Source organism: Rhinatrema bivittatum, chromosome 2, assembly GCF_901001135.1.
Source record: "Rhinatrema bivittatum chromosome 2, aRhiBiv1.1, whole genome shotgun sequence".
NCBI lineage: Eukaryota > Metazoa > Chordata > Amphibia > Gymnophiona > Rhinatrematidae > Rhinatrema > Rhinatrema bivittatum.
The window spans coordinates 773,678,382-773,701,418 of NC_042616.1; the positions used below are offsets into that span (position 1 = coordinate 773,678,382).

The 23,037-nt window shown below is 41.7% G+C and overlaps 1 protein-coding gene across 2 annotated transcripts in view; it reads right to left on the minus strand.

Annotated features, from left to right (window-relative positions):
* Positions 1 to 23,037, minus strand: part of ADCY8 (adenylate cyclase 8) — a 546,512-nt gene that overhangs the window by 170,521 nt on the left and 352,954 nt on the right. The window lies entirely within an intron of this gene.

Genomic DNA, 23,037 nt, shown 5'->3' on the forward strand with positions numbered 1-23,037 from the left:
CCATCATGCTAGGTTGAGAAAACATTGCACAAATCTCATCTTTGGGTGAGTTTCCTCACTCCGAAGGTCATCAAATCTTCACAAGAGTGCATTGTTCTGTTCATATGTCGCACTCTGCATGCCAAAGTGGCCCCTAACCCCTACACTAATACCTAAACCTCACCTCAAGTAGATAGGTGGTATAAATACCTACCTAGTATGAGTACATTATAGCTAGTCTCTCTCTCTCTCTCTCTCTCAGTTATGATCATGTTGAAGGCGGCCTCTACATTAATAGTTGGCTCGTAGGTAAGAGCGCTGCTTCTTTTTATACTCCCTCTCCAACTTTGTGTTTACAGCAAACACACTGACATGAGGGGCTGTTAGGAATGTGACTGTATCGGTTACATGACAAATGGTTTGCACAGTTAAGTCTTCAAGCTTTAGTGCCATGGCCCAGCTTTGTCTCTCCATGCCAGAGAGGCCTGCTAATGTTGCATGCCCAAAAAATGCACTTGCCACAAAGCTCTGGGTGTGACCGAGCACTACAGACTTTGAACTGTTAATTTTAAGGAAGTGGCTGTTTAAATCCTTCCTCTTAAAGCTGTTGAAAAGTCACTTGGCAATCCAAACCTTTTTGTGCTCACAGTGCAGAGACTCCCAGGTGAGGTTTGGCCTGTTAGAGCTCTGTCAGCCATGGTGTCAGCTACAGTTTGTCTACATCATCACAGGAGTACAAGGGTTCAATTGAAGCTGGGGGCTGTGAATTTTGGCACTATCATAGTCACTGTGTCATGTCAGACAAATGTATATCTCTGAAGGACATAATGCAGAACAGCCAGGGATATGCACAACAAACCAAGAAATTGATGTCTTTCTGCAATGACATGTGTGGCAGCTGTGATGTACAGTTTCAGTGTTAGAGGAGTGCTAGAAATGGGTAGAGATAGCTTGGTTGTGAGTGACATGGACACATTGTGTAGGAATCTCACATGCAGTTTTCCATTCAGGAAGATTTGATACAGCGTAAGTAAGTGCTATAGTGTACATATAGTGTCATAGTAAAAGGAGGCATGGAAATAACCTTTTAAGGATCATGTCAAGCTACAGCTTAGCTCCTAGTGTGTAATTGCACACAGAGATCATCCTTAGCAAAGAGGTATGTACAGATCAGCAACCCAAGGCAGAGTAGGGCTGAGAGCCAGTCCGGTGAAGCCAGCCTGGTATTAAGCTACAGCAGGCCTCATCACTGTCTGCTCTTGGGCAATGAAGAATCTCTATCGTCCACCCCTCCATGACTCTTCCACAGTTGTCACACAATAGCTGACATGATGTTCTAGTAGGCTGCAAGTAGACAGAGGTGCATAATCATTAGGCTAGGTAGTGGACAAGTGATATGTCTCCAGTTTGCAGCAGAACCTGTCCCCTGTAATCAGCAGGGGTAAAGTGCCACCTATCTATTCAAACAAAACGTATGGAGCACATAAGGCAGAATCTCTGTAGGCCTAACCTGTCAGCATGTACATATGGTAGAGGAAGCCTAAAGTGATGCAGTCTTGTGTGGCTGGCTCACTGTCTAGTTAGCAGGATATATTCTACAGATAAGTGGGTAAACAGGCCTTTGTCTAGAAAATGAGCATATTTATTTATTTATTTATTTATTTATTTATGGTTTTTATATACCAAATAGGGGTCATGGTGTCTCATGTCACTATGTCAGGAAGTGCTGGAGGAGGGAATCATTATTAAAGGAGTTTTTAGGTCACTCTTTCTCTCTCCAGGACCCCATGCCATATAAGTATAACACATCATTGCTGCTAGGAGTTTGAGAGCAATAATTATTTTATAAAGACAGAGCTCAATCATCAGACAAAAGAATATTAAGTAAAAAATATGCTTATGTATTATATATTAGTACATTTATCAAGTCTTTTCTAAAATGGATACAGAAAGAAAACAAATGGTTAACTTACCTATACAGGTTAATGTCACATCTCAGACTGTTACTCCCTGTTGCAGCAGAGTTGGAAAAAGACTGCAGCCCCAAGTTCACAATGCTCATCATATTTATATTTTTTATACTTGTTTATTAATTTTTAGACTCTGATTTATAGACAAAGTTTTATATACACTATAAGTTATAAGCAAAAATTCATAGACTCATAAATATATAAACTGATTTATAGACTCACGAATTTATAAACAAGGATTTATAGACACTGACTTACACACAGAGATACTCAAAAATTTAGACAATGGATTATAGACACTCAGAAATTTATAGACAGGCTTATAGACTCTAGAATTTATAAGGCTTATTTTCTTCTGTTTATGTTTGGCTGGCTGTATGCCTATTCTTCCTGTTTAGATATATTATTTATAGTTTATTTTACTAGCTTAAAACTTCTAATAAATACGAAGGTCTAGGCTACTGCCCAGTGCATTAAATAGCTTTGCACCAGGTGGGCCACCCCTTCTCGCCCCTGCTCCCACCTCTCCCCCTTCCTCCTTACTTGGGATTGGTGGGAGGTTGGGAGTCCATCTTTCATCTAGCCCACTCACCTCCTTTGTTCCTCCAATGCCAGTGTTTGTCCTACGAATGTGCCAGGATCGGTGAGTGTCGCTTTGGCCGCACACGTGCGAGATGTTGGGGGGGGGGGGGGGGGGAGATGTGGGGGTTGGCACACAGTGATAACAAGGGCCAGGATTTAAAAAGCAGTGGCACTGACCCAGGGTGCCATATTATCAGTGTCTTGAGCTTTGGTCGTTGCATCTTTCGCCAGCTTGGTGTCTGCATGCAGTAGGCCATGGTTTACGTTCAGACTAGCAGATTCCTTTTGATCAACCTCACTACAGAGTGGCAATTCCACCATGGCAGCTTGGTGGCACTGCTCTGTGTTTCATGGCGGGGAAGTCTATGGAGGTTAGTGTGATGGAAGGGTCATCGATTTGCCCACAAGAACATTAAGGACCCCCGTGGCTACTATGCACAAGGGTTGTGGCTAGCGAGACAATGGAGGAGGACAGCCAGCAGCGTCATTTGTGCTCTGGTACATCGCAGATGGTTGCTCAAGGCAGAGTAGAGTGAGCGAGACACCGACCCACTGAAAGGATAGGTCAACTAGAGGCGGTTTATCAGCAAGAAGCCAGCACAGGCAGTGTGGATAGTGCAGCAGTGAGATTGCAGATGTCCTGGTCAGTGGGGCACCTGTCATTGCCGAAGCTGCAGCAGTGCAGCCTAGTTAAAAGGAGGTCAGCTGTCAGCAGCCTCAACCCCCAGGCAGTATCACTTCCAGGGAATGCATAGGTGTGGGCCTCAAAAGCACAGACTGTGTCTCAATGCAGGGAGGATTCTGAGAAGACACCTGGGCCGGCTCAGGCCTCATGGTATAGGCATGTGGGTATTTCTGGGTGGGGATTGCTTCAGGTTTCCAGCCTCCTTTCAGTGTAAGATTGGGGGAAACCCCGGAATGCCATGGCAGAGCATACATACTACATATATACACATACATTCTACATTCAACTTCTCATAAAAATCATTTCCAATTTTCTAAACATTCAAATATAAGCATTAAATATAAATCTTCACATAGCATATCATCAGATGTTAATACATTTCACTTCGTAAGCAGAAAGAGTTCTATTGCACTTTAATTCTTGCGTTACAAGAACGTCAATCCTTTTATTCTCCTTTTGTTCTCTCTACATGTTTCGCCTTTCCTCAGGCTTCTTCAGGAGAGTTCTTTCAAACAATCTCCCACTGCTCATGTACAACATCTATCCATAGGGTCTTCTAAAAACATTCATACAAAAAAATGTTTTTGAATATTCAATTAATACATTTTGTATGTAAACTTGATTCTTTATAAAGTACTTCAAAAAAACTCCCATACCTGCACGTCAGGGAGTAAGATCCAAACAAGGGACGGAACGGCGAGGTGGACGAGGAAGTCGTCCGCCAAGAAATCGCAGTCCTGTCCGATTGCGGGACCGCAATCATCAGTCATGAATGAATTGGTTATAAATTTATCTTCTCGTCCACTCACTACAGTTGAGTTGCAGGTTTTAAATCGTGGTCTTTCTTTCTCACCTACTCCGAAATATGATTCTTTTGAAATCCGTGTAGCCTTGCAAAAATTTTTTAGATTAATGAAATTAAAAATCTTTTTTCAAGGTAATGAAAATGTGAGTGTTGATAGTTCAGTGGTTAAAAACCCCTCTAGTTGGATGCCACCGGGCCCTATACATCCTTTAATGGCTGCCTTTGAAGAAGTGGTTGAGCGGGATTTAAAGATTAAAGAGGCAGAGGATCGGTTTCCTTTTTGGAATTTGAGTAAGGAAGAATTTATGGCATTGGAACATCTAAGTGGTGACGAAAAATTGGTTTTTAAACCTGCTGATAAGGGGGGATCCCTGGTAATTTTGAATAAAGATGATTATATAAAGGAGGTGAATCGACAATTGGGAGATGGCAGATTTTATAAAAAACTGGAAGGAGATCCGACTGCACTGTTATCTGCGCAGATTGGTGGGGTAATTACAGAAGCTTTGAGTGTAGGTTGGGTAACCATTAAAGAAGCGGCTTTTCTGATGAACTAAAATCCTCAGATACCTGTTTTTTATGTACTTCCAAAGGTGCATAAATCCTTAGAGTCTCCACCTGGAAGACCAATAGTTGCCGGTATAGGGTCGGTTTTAGAACCTTTGTCTATCTATATCGATCATTTTTTGAGACCTTTTGTTCCGTTGGCCAGATCATTTATAAGGGACTCATCGCATTTGATAACAGTTTTACAAATTTTACCTGATGTACCAGAATCTACCTTGCTAATTACAATGGATATTGAATCACTTTATTCAAATATCCCTCAGAGAGCTACAATAGATTTAGTGCAGGAGATTTTGGATACCAGGTTAGATAAGAAGGTTCCAACACACTTTTTGGTAGAATTGGCTACAATAGCGCTCACTCAAAATTATTTCTTGTTTCAAAATTATTTTTACCAGCAAGTACATGGAACAGCTATGGGCGCAACGATGGCACCTGACCTCGCATGCTTGTACGTGTCAGCTTTTGAAGAAAAATTTGTCTATCCATCATTTTGGTACAAGCATGTGAGGTTATGGCGCCGTTACATTGATGATGTCCTGGTTATCTGGTCTGGTACACAATGTGAATTTCAAGAATTTTTTCATTATCTAAATACACAAGATATTAACCTTAAGTTTACTAGTGATGTTCAGAATCAATGGGTTCCATTTCTGGATATGAAGGTTGGAAAGAAGGGTGGAAAAATTGTCACTGAGTTATATCGGAAACCAATTGATAGAAATGGATTGTTACATTTCAACAGTTTTCATCCCAAGCATGTTAGGGAAAATATCCCCGTAGGACAGTTCTTTAGGGTAAGAAGACTCTGTTCTGATGTATCGTCCTTTAAGACTCATGCCCAAGATTTACAAGAAAGATTTAATGCAAGGGGTTATCCCACACGTATAGTGAAGCAAGCTTATAAAAGAGCTCGATATATTAATAGAGATTTATTGTTACATCCGAAGCCAAAACAGAATGCACCAGCTTTAGTGTGTGTTTTACCTTATTCAAATCGAGTCGGGGACCTCATAGAGGTTGTTAAAAATCATTGGCATCTTGTGAGTGGCTTTATGGGTATGCAGGATCCCCCTATGTTCTCTTTTAGGAGATCTAGAAATTTGAGGGATATTTTAGTTCACTCAGATTTGGGAGGTAGTGAACACTGGAAAGATACAGCTGGTGGGCATTACCCTTGCACTAAGTGTAGTGTGTGCAAACTGTGTTTATCAATGAAAGATTTTTCACATCCTGTTTCCGGGAAAAAAATTTTCTTAAAGCATTTTACAACATGTCAAACAAGTTCAGTGGTGTATGTTGTACAATGCCCATGTGGGCTACTATATGTAGGAAAAACATCGAGGATGGTGAGACTTCGAATCCTAGAGCATTGTAGCAGAATTAGAAATGTGGTGGAGACAGCTCCCCTAGTGAAACATTGGCGTGAGTACAATCATAAGGTAGAAGAACTTCGTTTTTTTGTACTTCAGAAGGTTTCTGCTAGACGGGGAGGTAATATAAATAAAATATTACTGCAGAAGGAACAGCGATGGATTTTCAATTTACAGACTTTGTGGCCAAAAGGATTGAATGATAAGATCGAGTGGGTAACATGTTTTTAGAACTTGTACTCTGGCTGCAAAGTTTTTTCATTTGTTTTCTTCGGTGATTGGTTTGAATCTGGCGTGCTTGGGAGTGGCAACTGTTTGGTTTAGTGGCATTGCAAATTGGTTTAGACATTATATGCTTTAAGGGGCGGGGATAGTTTTGAGTTGAGCTCTGATTGGGGCAGTGTGGTTTAAAAGGATGGAAGAGAAGAGTTTGATTCACTTCCGTTTTTTCACTCGATGGAGGCGTCTCTTTGAAATAAGGTGAAGGTGGTTTTTCTGCCTAAGATAAGAAAGGTAAGAATCCTTGGTTGTCTTGCACACTGGTGAACTCTTAAGGGAATGATTTTCTATTTGAAGTCATTTTGATCTGTTTTCTTCTAGTTTGAATACTTTTGAGAGATGTGTTTAGAGCATAATTTGAACAATTGAAATGCTTTGAAACAAGAGTTGGGGATGTGCTGATTTGTGCGTCTGGGCAAGCCTTTTGGGACGTGCAGGTATGGGAGTTTTTTTGAAGTACTTTATAAAGAATCAAGTTTACATACAAAATGTATTAATTGAATATTCAAAAACATTTTTTTGTATGAATGTTTTTAGAAGACCCTATGGATAGATGTTGTACATGAGCAGTGGGAGATTGTTTGAAAGAACTCTCCTGAAGAAGCCTGAGGAAAGGCGAAACATGTAGAGAGAACAAAAGGAGAATAAAAGGATTGACGTTCTTGTAACGCAAGAATTAAAGTGCAATAGAACTCTTTCTGCTTACGAAGTGAAATGTATTAACATCTGATGATATGCTATGTGAAGATTTATATTTAATGCTTATATTTGAATGTTTAGAAAATTGGAAATGATTTTTATGAGAAGTTGAATGTAGAATGTATGTGTATATGTGTAGTATGGGTGGTGTGTGAATTTTGTCTATTGTTTTTATAAAGATATTATATCTATTGTGTGGGGTATTATGGATTAATTGTGAATATTTTTCATGAATTTTTCACCAATAAAGATTATTGAATTGGATTGATGTCACAATATATACGTGTATACACTATACGTGTATAGTGTATGTATATATTGCATTGTTCAATTTTCCCCCTCTTCCAGCTCCAAGTTAATTTTCCCTGTTTTATTGTAACTTCCTCACACACTGTATTGATTCACTGTATTTAAAGTTTCACAGTTTATTGGGAATATTGTTTATTACGTTACGCCATGCTTTACACACATTGTTAATTGTAAACCGGGTTGATGTGATATCTGTCATGAAACTCGGTATAACAAAAATAATAAATAAATAAATAAAATAAATATATGTATTAGCTGTAATTGGTTTGTGATATATGAATAATTAGCCAGGATTGGGTATATGGCAGAGCATACAGCAAGTGCAAGCTTGGACACCTTGGAATAGTACGCAGTGTGCCAATGCTATTGCAGTCCAATGGAATCTGGCTGGATACCTGAATTATCCTGGGGCTTATTCATGCATCCCACCTTTTTTGGGCACCATTTATGGCCCCCTTGCCAGTGCCTCCGAGTAGCGGCCCTGCGGATGTACCTGGAACAAGCATCACTAGCAGTTGAGATCCAGGCTCCAGAGCTCCTTCCAGCAGCACGAAGGCACTTTCCAGAACACGGCTGGCATCAATGCCATGACCACGTTCGTTGAGCCTCCACCAACCGTGGGTGCTGTAGCACTGATAGGAGCCTTGGGATCCAGGCCTGAGCAACAGGGGACAGTCGACTCCCATGATAAAGGCTGTGCTGAGACCTCGGCAGTAGCAGTACCAGGCACATTCTCATCCGGTATGGTAGCCCACAGTAATGGGGCGGGCAATAGTGAGTCAAATGGAGATTATAGTGGTGTCATTATTGGGGGTCAGAGTTGTACATCTAATGCTGTAGCTTTAACCCAAAAGACAAAAATAAGCATAAAAGGAAGCAGACTGCATAGTCAGATTCTAGTTCCAACAGTTCATCATATTCAGACTATTCTTAGATGAGAGCATCCCTAGGCCTACTGCCGATTCAGCGGAAGCAAATAAGGGCCTCTTGTGTTAACCACTCTGTCACAGTTGAGGGAGAGTGTGCCCAGGGCTCTGTGCAAGAAAATTAACAAGTGCATGTGTATTGATATTTTTGCCATCATAGAGGGGAGGAGAAAGAAAAGGGAGAAGAACAAGAAAAAGGGTAGGGATGAGGCCAGGAGCTCACAGAAGAAGGTGCCCAGGAACACAGTTAACTGGACTAGGGCATTTCCTCAAATGATTAGCATAGCTGGGCAGTACGGGCCTAGGCTAATTTATGCTGACACCATCCTTGAGGCTATAAAGATCATGGGGGGGAGGGCATGGCTGAACTATGATGAACGCTTTCAGGACAAAATGGAAGAAAATTGGTCCATGTCATGGGGTACTCAGGACATGGGGTTATGGCTGAAACAAATGATGAACAAGGCAAGCGATGCAGGGGCAAGGGGGTAGGCAGCGCAGAGGTCCAACAATCCCACAGGTTCTTCGTTTGCCCCCATTCAGGTAAATAACAAAGTATGCTGGTGTTTTAACAAGTCCACTTGTAGTTTCTAGGATTGCAAGTTCAAGCACAAGTTACATTTGTTTTACGTCCCACTCTCCTGCCAGGTGTAACAAAAAGCTCACTGTGGGGAGTTCTGCTAAAGCAAAATGAGTTTCGCGCTTACTTGAGGGCTCCAACTCTGATCAAATTGGACAGTATGATGGCTTGGCTTAATCATTAGGATTAAGCCATGATAGCCTAACTGTAGCGCTCCTCCAAAATAGTCAATAGGTTTGGGCAAGGGTTTTGACTCCGTCTCAAGGTAAAGTTACTGAGGGAGTTACGCATAATGGGGTCGATTTGCGAAGGAGCGCACACTTTTACCCAAAGCAAGTCTTGCCTCACAAATCTGCTTCACGTTTTTGAAGGAGTTAATAAACATGTGGATAAAGGTGAACCAGTAGATGTAGTGTTCTTGGATTTTCAGAAGGTTTTGACAAAGTTCCTCATGAGAGGCTTCTAGGAACAGTAAAAAGTCATGGGATAGGAGGCGATGTTTTTTCGTGGATTACAAACTGGTTAAAAGAAAGGAAAGAGAGAGTAGGATTAAATGGACAATTTTCTCAGTGGAAGGGAGTGGGCAGTGGAGTGCCTCAGGGATCTGTACTGGGACCCTTACTTTTCAATATATTTATAAATGATCTGTAAAGAAATACGACGAGTGAGATAATGACACCATCCTTTTCCCAATGCAGCCTTCTGATAGTCAGACCAGCATCCTTGTCTTGCCTCCCCAGGCAGTTAACGTAATGAACATGATAGCCCAAGGGCTAAGGGTCTCACCATCTATACATGAGAGTTAATTGTTTACTTATCTAGGTGTAGCAGGGCCCAGCTGTGCATGGTCAAGTGCAACCTCGATGAGATCTGCTAGACTTGTGAGAAGTTTGAGATTGCCACAATATATGACATGTTTTTCCCAAAAGGCTGTAAGTGAAGGCCTGCTATATGAGCACTCCAATGTCAGCACTGCCTCAGAAACAACTAAGGCAGTCTTGACACCTGTACTTTTGCATTCTCTTTTGACACTATATATCCTATGTACATGTAAATATATTCAGAATCTGGCTGTAACATGTCGAGTCTGTGATTGTTGACTGTAATTGTGCCTTTAAGTAGCTGAGCCACTTGTGATTTCTATGACCGCTAGGCTCCATGTTGTAGGCACTGCTGGAGTTCCGTCATACCTATGTGACTACCTCACCAGCATGAGCGGGCTAGGACAGGATCCAAGGCATAGCCCAGGCAAACAAGAAGGCGAAGGCTATGGCAAGCAATGAACACTGTGTTAGCAGTTGTACTCGAATGGTATGGCGGGACGTAACTCTTATGGACTGACAATCCCCATGAATACATTAGGCCAGCCACATCTCTTTGGTGTTAGGTTTATTTAGTGTCTACTACTGTCTATTGCAGATAATGCTCCATTATCACGATGTTCCCTAACTAGGCCTAAGTGGTTGTTGTTACACATTAACCGAGACAGAGGACCTGTGATTAAAAGAAAGATAGAGATGAGACCAGCTAGCACCATTCTGTTGGACACTTCCATGGAAGGGGGAAGGACTAGATGAGGACTAACAGGCAAAGTAGCATTGTATGAAGCTTTGCCAAAGTTGGCTACCAGTCGGTTTGGTTCCCTTGGCTTTTGCAGGGGGACATTGGGGATCCTCAGGTAGATCTGGAACGAGGTCTACTGGGATACCATATCATGGAGTCAGATTATGGAATAAACAGCAGAGCAGTACTATGTCAGCAACTGGGTGGGGCATACATTAAAGCTACCCCCATTTTATCCAAACAGCGAAATCTACTTTTGAGAACTCTGAAGGTGCATTCTATGACACAGTGGGTAGAACATAAGGCCTCGTTGTACCTTGTCTCCACGGGTGTGTTGGGAATAGCATTGGGCATGAGAAGCAGGTCCTGCAACCATATCCTGAATCTCCTGCGGCAAAGAGAGAACGACTGCATCACCACCGTGACTTTGTGATATCACTGCCAACCCTTACCCACTTGAAGCAAGCTATAGCTTGACATGAGCCTTAAAAGGCTATTTCCAAACCTAAATTCCATGCTGCTTTTTAAGGTGACACTTTATATATGCTTTAGCACTTGATTATGCTGTGTAAGATCTTCCTGAAAGGAAAACAGCACCCGGGGTTCCTATACAATGTTTCCCTATCACACAACCCAACTATTGCTTCTCATTTCTAGCACTCCTCTAACAGTGAAGCTGTACATCACAGCTGCCACACATGTCATTTCAGAAAGACCTCAGCCTTGTGGTAAGCCTTTTAAGGCTCATGTCCACAATGTCCATCATGTCCATCATGTCCATCACCCTCTCTCCAGACTACCTCCCCCCCCTCCTTCCCCACCACCCCTCCCCCCGCCGCAGATCCCTCATCCCCATCCTTACCTCACCCCTAACCCAATTCCTTGGTCTCACCACCCTCTCCATTTTACTCATGAATGCGCAATCCATATCCAAAAAGACACTAATCCTCAATGACCTACTTACGGACTGCACTCCAGACATTTGTGCAGTCACAGAAACATGGCTCAAAGAATCAGATACCATCCTCATAAATCAACTCCCATCCTCCCTCTATGACATATTCCCCATCCACCGACCTAAAAAAAGAGGAGGAGGACTTCTCCTAGCAGCTAAGAAACACCTTAACCTGAAACCCATCAGCATACCCGCCCCACCCAAACTTGAAATAGGTCTCTTTAAGACAGCTACCCTGCAAATCTGCCTTGTTTATGCCCCCCCCACCATCCTTGAGTCCAACCCCTCCCCCCTAATTGAATTTGTTGTAGAATGGATGAAAACAGATACCCCTTCCATCATCCTTGGAGATTTTAATCTTCATGTTGACTCACTCCCCCCCACTGCATCATGCGAAACCTTCACTCAATCACTTCTTGCCATAGGCTTCCGTCAAATTATAACATCTCCAACCCACAAAGCTGGTCACACACTGGACCTAATGTTTATTAACTCCAGTCTCCAGACCACCGACTCACCCATCTGCACCCCAGTGCCCTGGTCCGACCACTATCTCATTGAAAGCCGACTCGCCATGAAGAAATCCCTCCCAAGTAACCATCCCACTCACACCACCATCAAATCCAGAAAAACCTGCCCCAGCGACGAATTATCTGACGCATTAGCCTCTTCCCTACCTAGACTAACCTGCTTAGACCCAGACACAGCCTTAGCTTCCTGGCATAGCCTCACTGAAGACATTGCCAACAAGCTTTGCCCACTCTCCGAACGTACTATAAACACCGCAGCGAAACCCTCCAAGCCCTGGTACACCCAAGAGCTAAAAACCCTAAAATGTAATCTCAGACAAAAAGAGAGAAAATGGCGCAAGGACCCAACCCCGCAACACTCCTCCAGCTACAAAACAGCCTTACATATATACAGACTGTCCACCCTCAAACACAAGCGTGACTTCTATGGCAAAAAAATCCATGAATATAAATTCAACCCTAAAGTTCTTTTCTCCTATGTCACTAGCCTCACCACCCCTATCTCTCCTACCATTCCAGACTCTGAGGCTGCGGCTAAATGTGAAGAACTGGCAAATTACTTCCAAAGTAAAATCTCCAACTTGCTCTCCAGATTTCCCCCCACCAATCCCTGTCCCCCCACTAACCCACCCTCGTTTCCCTCTCCTACCCAACCTTCAATGGCCACAATTGACCTTACCTCCTCTAAAGAAATCATAAGCCTCCTTCGTAAACTTAAGCCAGCCTCTCACCCCAACGACACCATCCCCACCAAAGCTCTAATAGCCATCCCCGAATGCATAGCCAGCACTATAGCAGACATTATCAACTGCTCCTTCACCCATGGGACAGTCCCAGACCCCCTCAAACACGCTGTTGTTAAACCCCTCCTCAAGAAACCCTCCCTAGACCCAAAAGACCCCGCCAACTTCCGCCCCATTTCCAACCTCCCTTTTATCTCCAAACTAATGGAAAAAGTGGTTAATTCTCAACTCATGGACTACCTTGAAAACCATGATATCCTCCATGTTTCCCAATTCGGATTCAGGAAACACTTTAAAACTGAATCCTTACTCCTTTCCCTTACTGACCATCTCCTCAGAGGTCTGGGACAAGGCCACAGCTACCTCCTCGCTCTTCTCGATATTTCAGCGGCCTTCGACACCATCAGCCACCACCACATCCTGACACGGCTAGAAAGCATCGGCATCTCAGGAATAGCCCTCACCTGGTTCAAATCCTACCTCTCTAACAGAAAGTTCTCTGTCAAAATTGGAAACAACCTATCTGCCTCATACCCCCTACAACAAGGAGTCCCGCAAGGCTCATCACTTTCTTCGACCCTCTTCAATGTTTACCTCACACCTCTCTGCCACCTCCTCTCAGACCTTAAACTCAAATTCTACCTCTATGCTGATGATGTACAGATCATCATTCCCATTCACAACTCTATATCTGATGCCCTGGAACACTGGGAAAATTGCCTAGCAGCTATCAACGCCCTCCTCACCAACCTTCAGCTTGCACTCAACACAAATAAAACAGAACTCCTCCACATCTCCTCGCATCCCCCTGACCTCCCGCCTAACGACCCTAAACTTAACCTCCTTACTGCTCAACCCTCCGTTAGGGACCTCGGAGTCCTCCTCGATCCCAATCTCAGTATGAAACCTCACATCAATTCCATCCTCAAAGCCGGTTTCTTCAAACTCAATGTTCTAAAGAAACTCAGACCCCTGCTCTACACCCATGACCTCCGTACAGTGATTCAAGCCACCCTCACCTCCAAACTTGATTACTGTAATGCCCTCCTCTTAGGGCTCCCCCTATCTTCGATAAAACCCCTCCAACTATTGCAAAATGCTACTGCAAGACTCATCACGAACACACGCAAACACGACCATATTACCCCCATCCTTAAGGACTTACATTGGCTCCCCATCCTGTCCCGCATACACTACAAAACTTTGACCATAATACACAAATCCATCCACACCCACAACTCAAACTGGCTCGACCTCCCATTCACCGCCTCCTTTTCCACCCGAGCCACCAGATCCACCAACAAAGGCACCCTACATGTTCAATCCTTGAAAACAGCTCATCTCTCCTCCACCCGCGACCGTGCCATCTCAATTGCCGGTCCAGCCCTCTGGAACTCCCTACCTGTCCACATGCGCCTTGAACCCTGTGCAATCAAATTCAAAAAGAAACTAAAAACACTTCTGTTCAACCATGCCTACACAGAATAGCTTTCCCTCCCCCTCCGCAGAATAGCTTTCCCTCCCCCTCCGCAGCCCCCCCCCCCTCTAGGTGACCGCCCTCTCCTTATATTAAGGAGATATTCAATGTAAATTGTAAATTGTTAATTGTTATTCTCTCGTTATGACCTTCTTGTTTTCTATCCTTCATTCTGCCTATTGGTTATCCCCGCGCCCAGTTACTATCCCTGTTGAAATGTACTTTCCAACCTTGCAGTTATTATGTGAACCGGTATGATGTCCCCACAAATACCGGTATATAAAAGTTTCTAAATAAATAAAATAAAAATTGTGCATGTCCCTGGCTGTTCTGCAGTATGTCCTCCAGAGATACATATTTCTCTGACATAACATAGTGACTAGGATTGGGCCAAAATTCACAGCACTCAGCTTAAATTGAACCCAAGTACCCCTGGGATTGTCAAGACAAACTGTGGCTGACATCCTGGCTGACAGAGCACTAACAGGGCACACAAAAAGATTTTGGTTGCCAAGTGACATTTCAACAACTCCATTTGCTTAAAGTTCGCAAGTTGAAAGTCTGTAGTGCTTGGGCACACCCAGAGCTTTGCAGCAAGTGCATTGCTTTGACACGCAACATTAGCAGGCCTCTCAGGCATGGAGAGAGAAAGCTGGGCCATGGTACTCTGGCTTGTAGGCCTAACTGTGCAAGCCACTTGTTATGTTACCCATGTAGTCACATTGCCAACAGCCTCTTGTGTCAGTGGTGTTTGCTGTAAGCACATAGCTGGAGAGGGAGTATAGAAAGCAGCAGCGCTCTTACCTGCGAGCCAACTGTTACCATAGAGGCCACCTTCAACATTTTCAAACAAGCCACATTGCCTAGGTACAAAGGTATCATGAGTAGCTCCTGGTACCTGGTGATCACGTCAAGGATGCGCAGTCAAGCATCACAGACCACTTGCACATTGATGGAGTGGAAGAGCTTTCTGTTGTGTTAGATCTCCTCCCTGCCACAGAGTGGGATGAAGGCTATGTAAGTGCAGTCCATAGCTCCCAGAGTATTAGGAAAGTTGGCAATGTTATAAAAACCTCTCTTCAGGGCCAGCAAGTCTTGACTTTCATGAGGGAATCTTATGTAACAATGAATGCGGTCACATACTGCTGTTATGACCTGGCCCAGACAGCGAGAAAAAGACATTTAGGACATTCCCCCGATGACTCTGACTGTTGTTTGGAAGGAGGCAGATTTCATAAAATGCAGGATGCACAATAGTTTGGTGAGACCTGTTATAGCGTGGGGCCTTTCCATGAACGGATCCGGATCTCCTCTGAATTCCATGGAATGGAAGTCATGGAGTGGATAATAACTGAATGTTATCCACAAATATATTATAAAACAGAACATGTTTGTCTAGGTTTAAAGTTAAAGGCACTAAATAGATATTAAATTGACGGATAAAATGGATCCTTTAGGGAACCCTGTCTTCAATGGATGCCAGATGGACTGCTGTTGAAAACTTACAACCATAAACTCACGAGACAAAAAATAAGAAGAAAGCCAATTGAAAACCTTATCTGATAAACCAATATTTTTTAGTCTAAGCAATAAACATTCATGATTTATTATGTCAAATGCTGCACTAATACATAGGAAAATAGCGATGACTGCTTTATTTCCTTCAATACCCCAAATAAGATAATCAATACAAAAATTAAAAGCGTTTCAATACTATGTTTTTGTGATACCTAGTAACCATGTGTTCCTCTGGCATCCCCAGCAATGTGTTTTAGAGATGAAAGATATGAGCCCCCACCCCCCAAACCCTACGTGCCCTCCTACAGCGGGTTAGGGTTATCCACTGGTGGGGCTCACGGCTCTGACTCTGCTCCGGGTACCTCCCTAGAAGGCATTTGAACCCCCTTTCCTGTTGTAGTAGTAGCAGCAGCAGTAGTTGTTGTTGTTAAGCAGACCTAAGCAGCCAGTATCCCACTACTAGTACACTTCACCCTAACATTTTAACTTTAGGAAGACAGGACAGGTAAGAAAAGATGTTTTTATGGGTCAGTAGAGTTGTGTAGGTATGTCTGAGAGAAAGCCATTTATTATCGCATGTGATACTGGCCGCAATAATAGCCACAATCTGCAATAACAGCCGCCATCGCGTGATAAAAACCTTTCACCCCCACGCAAAAAGAAAAAGATGTTATTTCCCACATTAAATCCCGTTATTCTACATTAGATGGATAACTCACAAGTTATCCAAATGGCAAGTTATCCATCTAAGTCCATCTAACTCATAAATTATCTAAGTTATCCATCTAACTCCAAATTATCCATCTAACTCTAAGTTATCCATTCAAATGTTTAGTTTTGAATATTGATCGCTGGTGTCTATCGCACAATAGACATTTATCATGCTATAAGGCCCTAAAGCGGCTTGAGTGACCCCATAAGTAAGATAGCTAGATAAGCCTCAAAAAGCGCTACTTCTCCAGATAACTATCAAAAAGCATTACTTATTTGGAGAAGTAGCACTTTTTGAGATTTATTCGGCTCCGATATATTTTTATATCTTCAATTAAGCGTAACTCTTTAGGTAATTCCACATAATGATAATAGTGATGATAAAGACAGAAAGAAAGAAAAAAAGGTGAAAGAATCCATCTGGAACTGAGAGGGGAGGAGCGGTGTGTGATCCTTGATTGGGAGACTCGCCCCCTCTGATGTCACTGAGGACTGTGACGGACGTTAAACGGCGCCATAACACCAGGCGTCACGCGCTGAAGGGGCACTCCCCTTCATGCATCCCGTAGTGTTAGCCATTCCCCATGTTCTTTTATATCCCTTGTTAACAATCCCCATATTTAAATGTTTAATGTATTTGACAAAGGTAACGCATAAGTTCCTGCAAATTTTGTTTAAATGTAAACCGATGTGATATGTAAAATCGAACACCGGTATATAAAAGTAAGTAAATAAATAAATAAATACATAATTAGTCCAATAATTGAGAATGCATGAGACCAGGTTCTTACCAGTCGGCTTTGTTGTAATGAAGGAACAGACAATAGAAAATCATCTACCAATCGTAAATTTCTAGAAGACAGATATAGTGTAAAGAAAAATGTTACATATAAAGGAGCAACTCCAGTGACTATCTTATATATAAGGACTAAAATCTCACATTTTACCGTTACTCTACAGGTAGCCAGTATAGCCATGACAAGATGGTAAATATATGTCCATCTCATAAAGTTTACATAATTAAGCGGGCCGCAGTATTTTGCAGCAATTGAATTGAGCCTAGATGACAATTTGGTAAAGCAATTAATAAAGAATTCCTATAATCATTAGTTATTAATAAAAAGGATTGAATTAAAATTCTAAAATCATTTTGAGGAAGAAAGTGCCAAAACATTTTTAAAAGCCATAGTTTATAAAATCCTGCTCTCAACAATGTCTGAATATGCAGAATACAAGAAAGAGATCAAAATAAAACCAAAAATTACGGACAATATTGATGTTCCATCAATTGTCAGACCTGATAAAGTGGGCAGAGGTGGCAGGTGGGAGATGCACATGGCTTCTGTTTTTTTTTATATTTAACACCATTTGATTAGATGACATCCAAGTTCTGATCCGATAAAAACAATCAGATATTAGATGAAGAGTGGTACCAAAGTCATTCTGAACCTTAAAAAATAACTGAATGTTATCCACAAATATCTTATAAAACAGAACATGTTTGTCAAGGATTAAAGTTAAAGGCACTAAATAAATATTAAATTGATGGATAAAATGGATCCTTTAGGGAACCCTGTCTTCAATGGATGCCAGAATGACTGCTGTTGAAAACTTACAACCATAAACTCACGAGACAAAAAATAAGAAGAAAGCCAATTGAAAACCTTATCTGATAAATCAATATTTTTTAGTCTAAGCAATAAACATTCATGATTTATTATGTCAAATGCTGCACTAATATATAGGAAAATAGTGATGACTGCTTTATTTCCTTGAATACCCCAAATCAATACAAAAATTAAAAGCGTTTCAATACTATGTTTTTGTATGACGCCACATTGGTGAGGACTTAAAATAGTGTGTTCATCCAAATACATTACTAATTGCTTTAAAACTTTTTTTTTTCTAAATTTTGGACATTGTTAGGAGATTCGAAATTGGTCTATAACTTGAATAAGAATCTATAGGGAGATTGCCATACTTTAGATTGGATGCTCAGTTGCTCTTTTAAAAGCTAAGGGAAACATTCTGCTTTGTACAGAAAGTTTAATTATTTCCTGAATTATAATCCAAAAAGACCTTTTAACTTTGATTAATGCTCCGACAAGTCATGGATCAATTGCACAATATGAGCATCCTAATTGCCACAGAAATTGCTCTATTTCCAAAACTGATGTTAAATCATTTCTTTTCCAGTCAATCAACTTGAGCAGTGAATCGGAGCCGGCAGATAAAACAATGGATTGCTCCAATCCGCCGAGCAAGTCAGTAGTCTTTGTTTCATAAAAACTTGCACATTTTTCACAATCGATTTGCTTCTCAAGTTGTTTACATTTATTTGCACATTATAAAATCCACAATCCGTGCATTTTATATTGACGCGCACATGTGTTTTACGAATACCATCTTGAGTGCATAAGTGGGAAGGATTTTAGCAAATGCACGCGGTGACGCATAAGGCCTATTTCCCAGTTCGACCCAGTAAAAGAAAGGATTTCCTAAACCCCCTACCTATCTAGCCTCCCTTATAACCTACTAACCCCGACCCTTAAAGCCTCGCTAACTACCCTTTTATTTTTAATTTAGCTACTTATTCTACCTGCACCTTCGCATACCCCAATGTATATCTTAATCTCTCGTCCCCCTCTTATTTTTCCTCCTCCAAGTTATACATCCTTGTTATAATGTAACTTTACTCTCCTTCAAATTGTATTTACTGTTTGGTTGGTTATAGTTCCTAATTGTTTGATGTAAACCGAGCTGATTTGATTTGTATCAAGAAATTCGGTATAGAAAAGCCTTTAATAAATAAATAAATACTTACACACAGCCCAGAGGAGAAGTTACGCAGTTGCAGGATCCTGGCGCGTGCACATAACTAACTGCATGGTGCAGTCCCAGCCTGCCCATGCCCTGCCCAGAGCATGCCCACGTCATGCCCTTTTTCATGCCTTTTCTTCTCCAAGCTGAACAGCCCTAACCTTTTTAGCCTTTCCTCATAGGGGAGCCATGCTATCCTCTTTACCATTTTGGTCACCCTTCTCTATACCTTCTCCAGCGCAACTATAACTTTTTTGAGATTATTTAGGTGTGTATGATTGATGTTTATAAAATAGCATTTATGGAAGTAGATTCATTTATACACATATAAGCAAATTTTCCTAACCTTTTGAAAATTCACCTGTTTTGGTGAATCTTTTTGTTGAATAAATAAAATATATCTGTTGAGTTATTTATTCAATTGGATTATCTGTCTTTCTTAACAGTGTTTAGATTAGGATCTAATTGTGTTTTGATGAAACTCGCTTTAAACTCTTGGTGCTGGAAAAGCATGCCATAAATAAACACTGATGATGATGTGGTCAAATACAGACTATCCTGAGAAAATATTTGTACATTGGTGGGCTGGAAAAACCTTTAAACAAACAAATAAATAAATACATCTTTTTGGATCAATTCTGGACAACTATGTTTCCTCTTCATTAGTATTTATCCTCCAGTTGCAGTAACTCTGAATCTCATCTCTAATGTATGATGCTGATAACGAAGCCCAGAGTACTCACTCATAGTCCATTAGTCAGATCTTCTAAATGGTGAGAATAAAATCTCACTCTGCCAAACAATAAACTCCTAAAGATATATCAATCGATTTTCTTTGCATGAAACAGACCTCATAAACAGGGGCACCAAATCTGCACCTTGTTTTCCTGGTGCCTTATATATTCATATAAGCATGTGTTGTGCCTTATAATTTATAATCATTGGTCTGAATTAAGTGTAATCCCTCCAAATGCCATCCAACTATTTTTTAGGAAAAGTTTTTCAAAATGCAAATTAAATGTTAACTTTTTCAGAAATCAATCTTCATAGAGGTAAAGCAAAGTAGAAGTAGACAAACCACTTATCTTAGGGACTGACAGACTCAATTAGGAATATATTATGTGGCATCTCAGAATTAGTGTTTTTTTCACTCTTTAGGGTTTGATTTGCATGTATTGATTTTCCAAATGGCGCAGGAAATCCATTGGTTTAACACATGGTCCTCCTTAGCTGTTAGTAGTGCTCGACTAAAGAGTATTCTGTTGAGTCCACTCAGTTAAAGCTTTCTAAAACCACTTCACAGATCTCCGCAGACTTATTCAAGTAGGCTTCTTTCTCTGTACGTATGCTCTGCTGCTTTCCTTTCTTCCCTCCACAGCAGCTCACATACACTCCCCCATTGCTCAGCTTAAATTATCTTCTGATCACCAAATAAAAACCAAGAAGATGATGAACTGAATATACCAATTTGATAATCATGGTAAATACATATCCAAAAGAACAGATCTGGCTCGTCTTAAAACTGAGAGACCAAATTGCTTTTAATACATATCAAATAACTTTAATGAGTTCAGATATGTCAAGAACTTCTAGGCAGATAGTACAGTTTACATTAGTGATAAAAGTTCAGTCTTCCTATACAAGACGTGTTTCGTCAGGGGCTACATCGGGAGAGAAATATAAGTGCCAACCATCAAATAAAAATAATGGGGTAGATATTCAAAAGCCATTTAGATGGATAACTTTCAAGTTATTTATCTAAATGGCTCCTACAGCATATTCAGCCTCTTATCTGTCTAAATTATAGCAGAGTATGTTGTTATCTGGTTATAATTTAGCCAGATAAAAAAGGGGCATTCCAGGAAGGGGTCCCGTTATCTGGCTAAGGGGGTCGTTTGTCAAATTGCGATAGGGCCTTATTGCGTGTGTTGCTGCGGAAACCTACGCGATAATTACCGCATTACGCTTTGAAAATTTAAATCTGAAATTAAAATAAAAAAGGGAGGAGTTTGTGAGAGGTTTAGAATATTGAAGGGCCGGTAGCACTTGGGGCGTTAATATTTCACACCTTATCGCTGGCAGTAGCGCAGGAAACATCTACAGCTTTTCTACTGGTGCTAAGGGGGCAAGAGTGTTCAGTGCAGCCACAACCGCGGCGTGCGATATTGCACCGCCGCGATGTGGCTGGCTGCACACTTTTTCCCCGCCCCTTTTTTTTTTACCATAGGCGAAGATTCCGCTACATTTATAGTGGAATGATGAATCTAGTGGTAAGTTAGCCAAAAATTGGGTATATCTGGCTAAATAAGCCGCTTAACTTTAGACATCCTCGGAAGCAGGTCTAAAGTTATCTGGCCTCGTGCGGCCGGATAAATAGCTACTTACCCGGATATCTTCAGAGATATCCGGGTAAGTATCACACCTTAAAAAAAAAAAGAAAGGCACCAAGTCACAGGCCTCCCGGCAAGATGCCCACTCCCCACCCCCTATCTTAACCCATCCCCCGCTTACCAAACAATGTGCCCCAATCTTTAAAAAGCTCACTAAAGTGCAATAACTTGAGCGCCGCTGACCTGGGCCTACAATCGCACCTCCGCCCTCCCCACTAAAAAATGTTATCCCTTCTACCCTCCCTTAAACATCCACTCACCGTCCCCTCCCACCCACCCACCCTGTTACCTTGCAAATCGCCCCTCTTGACCTGCCGGGATTGCTGTGCTAAGCAATCCCGGCGTACACTTCCAGCTTTATTTAGACAATAACACTAGAACCAAATGTGGCATCCAGGAGCAGCACTTCTGCCATTCCCAGCTACTGCCTGCCATATCCTTGCTGCTCGTCCTTCAGAACCGATGTTGGGGAAAACCTATGGTAAGTCTGGCAAAGCTTATGTCCAGTCTTTCTGTGTAAGAAGGGCAGGGTGTGCATGTGTTGTTGATGGATCCGATATATGCTGTTTGAATGGGACTGAATCTTTTCTCTAGATAATCTCTTTGTTTTGTATAAGTGGGACTCAGTCCATTAAAGAATGCCTTCTTTTGTTCGGATATTTGTCAGATCTACCCAGATTCTGTGAAATGGCTCCACCTGATCTCAGCATCAGAGAGAAGGACCCTGCATCCCGGCTAACAGGAAATAGACATTAAGGAGGCCAGGGTGCCTTTCTGGTCAATACAGCACCCTCTGGGCAAAAGGCCCAGAAGGTCAGCTATGCCCAGTGCTGGAAATCCTCCCCCAGGATTATTTTTCTGTGTTAGCTGGCAGCTGTCCTTCATAGAGTCTGATGTGTAACTGCCTCTTCAGCTGGCATCCTATCCAAATTAGGAGCCTAATTTATAAAGCCCATGGAGGGCCGAAGCCCACAAGTGGTGAAGGCATACGCATTTACACTTAATAGACAGCCAGGGGTAAATGCACATTAATGTGAAAGCACACAAGTAAATTATTTGCCCAACCCAACTCTGCCCCTAGGAATGCCTCTTTGCAGAATGCATAAAAGTATGCATGAAATCACTTTTGTGTGTAACTTTGTGCGGACAACACAGGAAGTAATCTTCAGAAAGCCAATTTCCATGTGCAAATTGCTTTTGAAAATCACCCCCTATGTTGTGGAAGCAACCAAAATGGCATAACAAAGTCCTGCCACGTTCCTTAACCAACTGTGCCAGGAGCTAAATATTGTAGGTGCGTAGAAAGCCACTGAAAATGCAGCCCAGAAGGAAAATGGATGCCATTACTACAATAGACTGTCTCACTGATGATGTTAATTTGCTGTCTGTGCTAATTTTCATTCTGGCCTCCGTATTCAACCTATAGTTATATAACAGTTTGTTCTGCATTTGGAGATAATAGCTGGATAAAGGTCTATTCTCAAATTTGCAATCAAAACTGTATCTAGGGGGAAAAAAAGATGATGTTTCTGTAAAATGGCTGCACGGAATTTGAAGGAGGGCACCTTCAAATGTA